General features: G+C 41.5%; 1 protein-coding gene across 1 annotated transcript in view; it reads right to left on the bottom strand.

Annotated features, from left to right (window-relative positions):
* The window catches only part of CLIP2 (CAP-Gly domain containing linker protein 2), a 90,206-nt gene extending 84,269 nt beyond the window's left edge, over window positions 1–5,937 (bottom strand). The window contains exon 1 of the mRNA XM_066201668.1: window positions 5,724–5,937. The gene's annotated coding sequence lies outside the window, so the exon portion shown is untranslated. The remainder of the gene's footprint in view (window positions 1–5,723) is intronic.
* Window positions 5,938–7,799: the final 1,862 nt, after the last annotated feature.

The following is a 7,799-nucleotide window of genomic DNA, read 5'->3' on the forward strand; positions in this document are numbered from 1 at the left end:
AGTCAGTAATTCACCTGTACCTTTCATTTCACATCCTTTGCAATACTTCCAAGAATGTTTGTGGTAACAACAGAAATAGCAGGTTACTACCTGAGATGTTTATTGAAGAAAGGAAATAAGAAATAGAACCTCTTTTTTTTTAATATGAAATACAAATATGAATTAAGCCATGTAATGGCCATTTAGCATGCTAAGAAAACAGATGAAGATACAAACTGGGCTTAAAATGTCATGGAAACAGCTGTCCTCCCAACAGACTGAAATTCATTTATTTGTTGTTATCCAGGCAAGCTTGGCAGAGAAACCCACTGCAGTCACACCTGTGTTTCACACCACAAGCTGTGATTTTTAAGCAGACTATAAATACCAACCCAAAAAACCAATTGTACCTTGTTGGTTTGTTGGGGTTTTTTTGTTTGTTTGTTTGCAAGTGGGGTATATTTAAGAGATTATCAATACTTTGTGACATCAAGGTCATAAAGCAAAGCCATATTGCACTTCCAGAGAAAATTGCCTTGCAAATGACATACTGCTGTGACTTTCAGGTCCCAATAGTCAAGGAGTTGAAGTCTAACAACTTCCCCACTTAGAATACCCAGCTCGTGCAGATCTTTCTTCACAGGACTGAGGTAACTGAAGCCTTGAAGTTGTCTCCATGGAACATAAAGAGGATATTAGAGATGACCCCTGTAAATAGCACTTCAAACTTGCACAGCAGTTTCACTCTCCCTATCCTCACATTGCAAATCAACCATATTGCTATATTTAAAGACCAGTTTGTGTCCCTGGTAGATCTAGGAGTACATAAGAAGGTCAGTCTGGGCAGCAGATGAAAAGAAAGTAGAACCTTGTTGGATTCACTCCATGATTGCTGCCTTGGGACTGTGCTGTTTTGAGAGGTGTCAAGTATATGAAAAATCTTGTAAGCCTATATCCCAGAAGCAGATTAAAGAGTGAAATACTTCTTCTGTACCAGTGTGGGTTTGCAGGAGGCAGGTCCCAACACAAAACAAGACCTGTCCCACAACAATTCTGCCATTTGTTTCCACAGAAAATGTGCCTGGAGACTGCAAAAGCCAAGGCCTCAGCAAGGACATGCTACCACCCAGCACTCCTGGAAGTCCCTGGTCTCTGCAGCAGCAGTTTGCAATCATTTCCCAGCTTCACAACCTACATCCCATAGCTGGCTGTGGGCATGTCTCAGGGAGAGAGATGATTTTGTCACCTATTGCCATGAAACTTCATCCAAGCACCCACATTGTGCTCCCAGCCTGCTGAGTTCAACAAGGAATCACAGCCCAAATTTAGCAAAAGTCATAAGGGCAGGTTTAATTCCACCTACAGGAGCTATCTCCAGGAAATCAATCACATTAATCGCACCATGGAAGTCAGCTCCACAGCAAGTGTGCTGTGCTGTGGCTTGCAGGTGCACAGTTCCCTAATCAGGATCAAGCCTTTCCCAGTGTTGTATTTTTTAGGTGCAGTGGGATGTCATTAAGAGACAGCATAAGCTTTTAGTTTTTAAATCCTTCATTTCTTCAAGGAAGATTCACTTTGCTGTAGCATAGGATTTTCTAATTATACTCTACTTCTACCCCATTTTCCAGCTGCATAAAGAAGCCAAATACCTTGCTTACACTGAATGATGTACTGGGGAAATAAAGTCTACTTCTGGCAGCTATATTTTCAATCATTCATTTCCATTTGTAATAAACTGATTTATAACCTACAATCTAGACCAGGTGAGGAGCATGAGGTTCCTCTGTACACCTTTCACTTGGTGTGCACGTGTGCACACAACATGCTGTAGTACTGTATCCTGAGGTTATTTCCTAGAAGTAATAATATTTCCATTCTGAGTTGAGGTTTACTAAGCACAGTTGTGATTATTACAATGCACTGAGACAAGGGAAGTTCATGAGGGGCACTTTGCTGTATTCTGGTTGTATTAGGTCAAACCATCCACTCACAGTTAAGCCCAGTGAAGCTTCTGGCTGATAATCTGTCCAATCAATCCCATTTTTAAAGCTGCTATAGATGCATTTACAACAAAGATTGTGTTTGCAGCTCTGCATTTCTCCATTCCACTCCAACAAGTCTCCTACAGTGAAGGAACTCAGCCCAGGTCGCATCTGTGTTGCTGTATCACCCATCAACAAGAGATGAATCCCTGGAAGGCAGAGAAAGCAGCAGCTCAAGCCCAGCTCACATTCACTCTAATGAGAATATGTAACATTTTGTGACCTTTCAGCACCTTTATCACCTCATGTCATGGCATTTCAGGAGGGTTTAAAATAGGAATTCATTGATCAGACAAAAAGGGATGTCTCTGAAGAACAGTATAGTCATAGAGGACTTAGAGCACAGTTTATACAGCCCTTCACTTCATCCATTAAGTCTTCAAAGTAGGAGCTCAAGCACAGTAACCAACAGGGTAAACCCTATTATTTAATATTGTTTGCATATCCTGTCTATTAAATTTGAACAAAGTGCCAAGACAAGAAGAGCTGCAAGAAAAGTTAAGCTAATGCAAAAGTATCTTGATAAACTCTTGAAACTGATAGAAAAATCAAGGTGTGATTCAGCTATGACAAGAGATCGTACAATTCTACATTCATCTGGACAAATAATAAAATAGTAAAAAAAAAAAAAAGGTGGGGGGAAGAGACTGAAAACCAAGCATTAGCCATGTTCTGAGAGAATGATAATCAAAAATCTCAGTTCAAACTGAAATGTTTTAATTCCTTAGTTACAAATTGCTTGAAATAAATTATTACAAAGTCAGCTGTTCCTCAGTATTGGCTCCAGACAGCACAGCTCACACTGCAAAGTCACTGGACTAAACCCTCGAGCCCTTTCCTCTCTCCTCTGCTCTTGTCAGTGAGGCCAGAGGCATCAGCAACCACAGCAATAAAAAGCACTGGCAGTGGTTTCCTCCCTTCAGGGCTCCAGAACAGCTCATATTTTATTCATGAAGAACGAGGCCTCTGGAGGTCTGGCAAGAAAAACAGGAAGCAAATATTTCTTGGGGACAGTTGGTCACAGGCTGGCAAGTGTCCAGGACATCAAGAAGGAGGGGCAGGGGTGCAGGATGGAAGCATGAAATCTGCTTTCCTTCCAGCCTTCCTGCCAGGGTAGGAAGGAGGATCACAAAGGGCAAACTGCATCCAGAATGTGGTGACCCAGGAGGGAACAAACTCAGATCCTGCAGGGAATCTCTGCCTAAGAGGGGGAATCCAAGATGTGCAGTCAGCACAGATGCATTACAGGATGGGATCCCTCCAAGGTTTAGTTGAGAGAGCTTAATATTTACCCCAGCAACTTGCACAAGCTCTTGCTTTGAGTTCTCTGGGTAATTCCTCTTGCCAGGTTGCCACAGTCCATTCATGTCCCAAAATTACATCACTCTAAAGATTATTTTGCAAGTGCCTTCAGAGTAGGACCACACCTGAGCCCAGAAGAAGCACCTTCATGGGAAAAGAGATCTCTTCCCAGGTAGACAGACAGCCCTCTTCCATTTCCTTGTGCCCTCAGTTACAGACCACCCTTATTATCAGTAAAGAAAACAGTCCTCTGCAATCCTTTGCCTTCCTGAGAAGATGATGTGAAGGTGCAGATGTCATTTGTCATCACTAGCTGCATGCAGAGGAAAACCATCAGTCCCTACAGCTCAAACCCAACACCCAGCACTGGCTGTGCCTCCCCTCAGGAGCCTTTCCATCAGCACTGACTGGTTCTGAACTTTAATAACTTTTAATTACTGTCCTTGTTACACAGGACAGTAACAAGAACTTTCTGAGAAGCCTGAGCTTCTTGTGAATTCTGGAATCTTAAGGGAAACAAAGATGCTACCTGTTACTTTCTGACAGACTTCCTAAAAGATCACACATGCAGAAGAGTTGTATCTTGAAAACTACAGAAGAAATGTAGTATTTTACATTAATAATCCTCCTTCATTGCTTTAATTACTGCCTAACGAATTTTAGCCCTCAGAATACCTCCCCTATAGGGCTGAGCAAATGAGAAACAAGCCATAGCAGAGCAGTAAGAATGAAACAAAAGGGAAAAACCAAAACAATAAAAACCCACATACATGAGGAGAGGGAGAAAAATGCACCCTTGGATGCAGCAGCCAAAATTAATTTAATAATGTCAACATTTTATATGCAAGGCTTTCCTGGGTAGCAGTAAAATATATGGATTAATAATGACACGTGGTGTGATTAGATAAAAAAAAATTATATTTAAAGTGTTCTTTATGGTATGGGGGTTAGAGGAAGAAGAAATAATTCTCTATCAGTGCAAGCATCACCTAAGCTTACTGTTGCAGATAGAAATTTTAAAAACAACAAAAAAACCCTAAAAAACCACCCTTAAATTAAATCAAAGATCCATATGTAAAAAAATGGTTTCAGACTTCTCCAAGCTAACTTCAACAGAATCTTTTTTTTTTTTACCCTGTGACTTGCAGCATCAAAGCTCTGCAAACAACCAAGGACATCAGTGCATCTGCTATGAAACCCAAACATTCTGAGGTTCTCTGGGTGTGTGGAATAAAGGAGATTCATACAAGGACTTCCCCTCCTGCTACAGTTAAAGTTGCTTTGAGGAAGTACAAGTTTAAAAACACAAAAGAAGAGATATAAGCGCTAATGTTTAATTGACCAGGTTAACTCTATTACCATTAAAGCAAGATTTACTGATACTAGATAGGCAACCTCTCTCATTGGGTTCTTATACAGGGGTTAAATGCAACAGTGAAGTGACAAATGACTCTGCTGCTTCAGTGGAGCTCTCCCAGTATTGGAATTTAGTGCCCTTTCCTGTTGTGTTTATGTTTTAGAGAAAACCATCTCTAAAGTAGGTCAGCAGAAAGAGCAACCAGGCTGTGGGGAAATCAGGCATTTTCAGGGAAGTGACTAAACACCATGAGGTTATCCAACATGTGTTCAAACCTGCAGATGAGTCCCACTTACTCTGTTAGGCATGCTCTGAGAGGATTTTTTCACTTGGAAGTGGCACAGCCAAGGTGACTAATGCAAGAAAGAGAAACTTTTTTTCTCCTCTCCCCTATTTCTCAGACTTCTGTGATAACTGGAAATAATAAACAACAAATGACTTAAACTGAAGGATATAATGAACCTAATTAAGGTTTAATTTAGGGAAGCAGCCTTAAATTTAGGGAGTTAGCCCAGGTGTAGGAGAGACTGGATTGCAAGGCTGATAAACAAAGGCTTACCTGCACAGAAATGTCCTGTCACAGCTCCTTTGAAAGAGGCTGCCTGGAGCCCTCAGGCCAACTCTACCTGTGTGTGCCAGCTCATGCAGCACCTGGGTTTTGCTGGACTTTAACCCCATAAGCCACAATACATCTTCATCCAGCAACACAGAACTGTGTCCTTTCATATCCTCCCAGGCTAAAGAAAGGTTCACAAATCATTTTCGTCTCAGACAATCGACTGCATATTTTGGTATTTGGCTCTAGACTTACTAGAACAAGTCATCATTTCAATCCCAAACTGATATGCAGGTACTAAATCAAACCTTAAGAGTACAAATCCTGGTTTTAATTCCTTGTCTAGGCAAAACCACACCAAACATTTAGAGTAAAAAAATCACCTGTGCACACAGAGATCTGAAGATAACTCCTTTTTGATTTTTGTTAGATTTTTCTCACATTTTCTATCACGAGCACTTTAAATCAACCCAGACTCGACCCTTACCTTAACCTTTTGGTAGATTTGTCCTTTATGTTTTAGGAACTTGATGACTTGGAATACAGCAGCTCTTCCTTCTGATATTCCTATATCCATGCTCTGCAGACTTGAGTGAATCCAGAGTTCCACAGCCTGTTAAATCCTGGACTGTTGATAAACAACAACACTGTTGCATTTCCCTCCGTGGCATGTACAGAATGAATGCAGAGGAATGTTAGGATTTATTCTGCTGCATTCAGCCAAACAAGGTTTCTGATCAAGTTTTGCCCAGCATTTAAGAGACTAGATACAGCAGAAATGGGTTGCATAATGCCATGCAGTACTAATTAGGGGCAGTCAGTGAAGAATGTTCCCAGACTGCTAATGCAGGAATGAGCACAAGAAAGTACAAATGCTGGAATTGTACACTCTGGCAGTATTGTGCTGTACTGTGGCTACATGGTGTCAAACCAAAAGTCAAGCAATACTGTAACACTAAAAAGTACAATCCACTTTATATCAAACTTGTGGCACATTTCTTTTGAAGTTTCTGATAAACGTAAATCAAGTCCAGTCCACATTCCCATTTTTATGGAAAACAGACCAAGTGTTACATCTGAAAACACAAAGAGAGTGGCAAACTGGTAAAAGAATGGATGAACCCAGATTGTCTACCTCCATTTCAAACTCTTGGATTGTACCATTCATCAGAGCCCCCAGATCACTCCTCTGGTTCTGCACCAGCTTGGGGGTGCGTCTTCAAGCAGAAAGCTCACAGAGCTTCCTTCTTCTTCATTAAGATCCTTCCCCTTACACAAGGGAGCCCCAGCAAGCACTTGCTCTGCAGGATGCCCTTTGCAACATCTATGTTTGGCAATAAGTCATACACAGAGTCACTTCCTCAATGAAAATATGAAGGCTGTGACCTGCCTGGAGGCAAACAGAACCCTGCTACAGTCACTAATAGTGATCATGACACAGAGGAGAAAAGGTGATGCTCCATACCAGCCCAGCTGCAGGTGCAAACAGACAAGTGCTCCCAGTGAGGCTGCACAAGAACAAAGGGGCTTGACATGGCAAGCACAAAAGATCATTCCCCTCTCCTATACCTTCAGCTTCATCAACCACATTAGGAGCCAACAGCTGCATTTTGGCATGTAGGAAAAATGTATGTGTAGAGAATTTACCTGGTTTTGCAGACAAAAGAGGAATTCTAGGAGAAAGTCAATTCCCTTGCATGCCATGGGTGACCTGTGTGGCTTTAACCCAAGTGTCCATACTCCCTCTACTGACTGAAGCTGTAACCACGCGGCTGGACTTGGGCTGGATACTCGTTGCTCTCTGTTACGTGCTTAAAGAAGAAAGGAAATTTCAGTCACATTTTCAGTCTCAAGCAACCAAAGGGCAGGAGAGTAGTCACTGCTGCTGCATCCTTTTCTTGTAACCTAGTGTAAAGCTCTGGACAAATGCCTCAACACATGCAGAAAAATCATAATAAAACTTCTCTGTCTTAAAATGGCACTTAAACCCCATTCTTTTAAATATTTTCAAATGCTTATAGAAAATAATTGTAAATATGTGCAACTTTACAGTCTCCCAGTAGCAGTAAGCTGAACTTGATCTTTCCAGCTGCTCTGTCACCATGACCTGTGCCTTGTCTCACTTCCAGCACAATGAATTTCTTAACTGCAGATGTTGATGTCACACTACTTAAAATTTTGTGTGGCAGCATTAAAAAAAAAAAAAATTAAAGGTACTTAATGAAAATGTTAAAAGCAATGAGATGCTGCAAATAAAAGTGCTCAGTAACAGTGGGCAGGTGTCACACTGTATTTACCCAGAGTGTGCTGGTGAGCTGCTGCTGCTCTGCAGCTCCTGGAGATGCACAAGGGTAAGGATGAGGCAGTGGATGGGGAAATAAACAGGGAGATGGCCATGTGCTGTAAAGAGAAAATGTGGGACCTCAGCCATTACACTTAGCAAGAAATTTTTAAGGGTTCCCACAAAATTAGCTCAGCACAGTTGTACCCCCAGGGCCACTCTATGGATAAACATGTGAAGAATGGACAGGGCTTGTGATGCTACAAGAACAAGAAATTAACA

Source organism: Chamaea fasciata, unplaced genomic scaffold, assembly GCF_029207755.1.
Source record: "Chamaea fasciata isolate MVZ Bird 193981 ecotype frontalis unplaced genomic scaffold, bChaFas1.0.hap1 SCAF_21, whole genome shotgun sequence".
Lineage (NCBI taxonomy): Eukaryota > Metazoa > Chordata > Aves > Passeriformes > Sylviidae > Chamaea > Chamaea fasciata.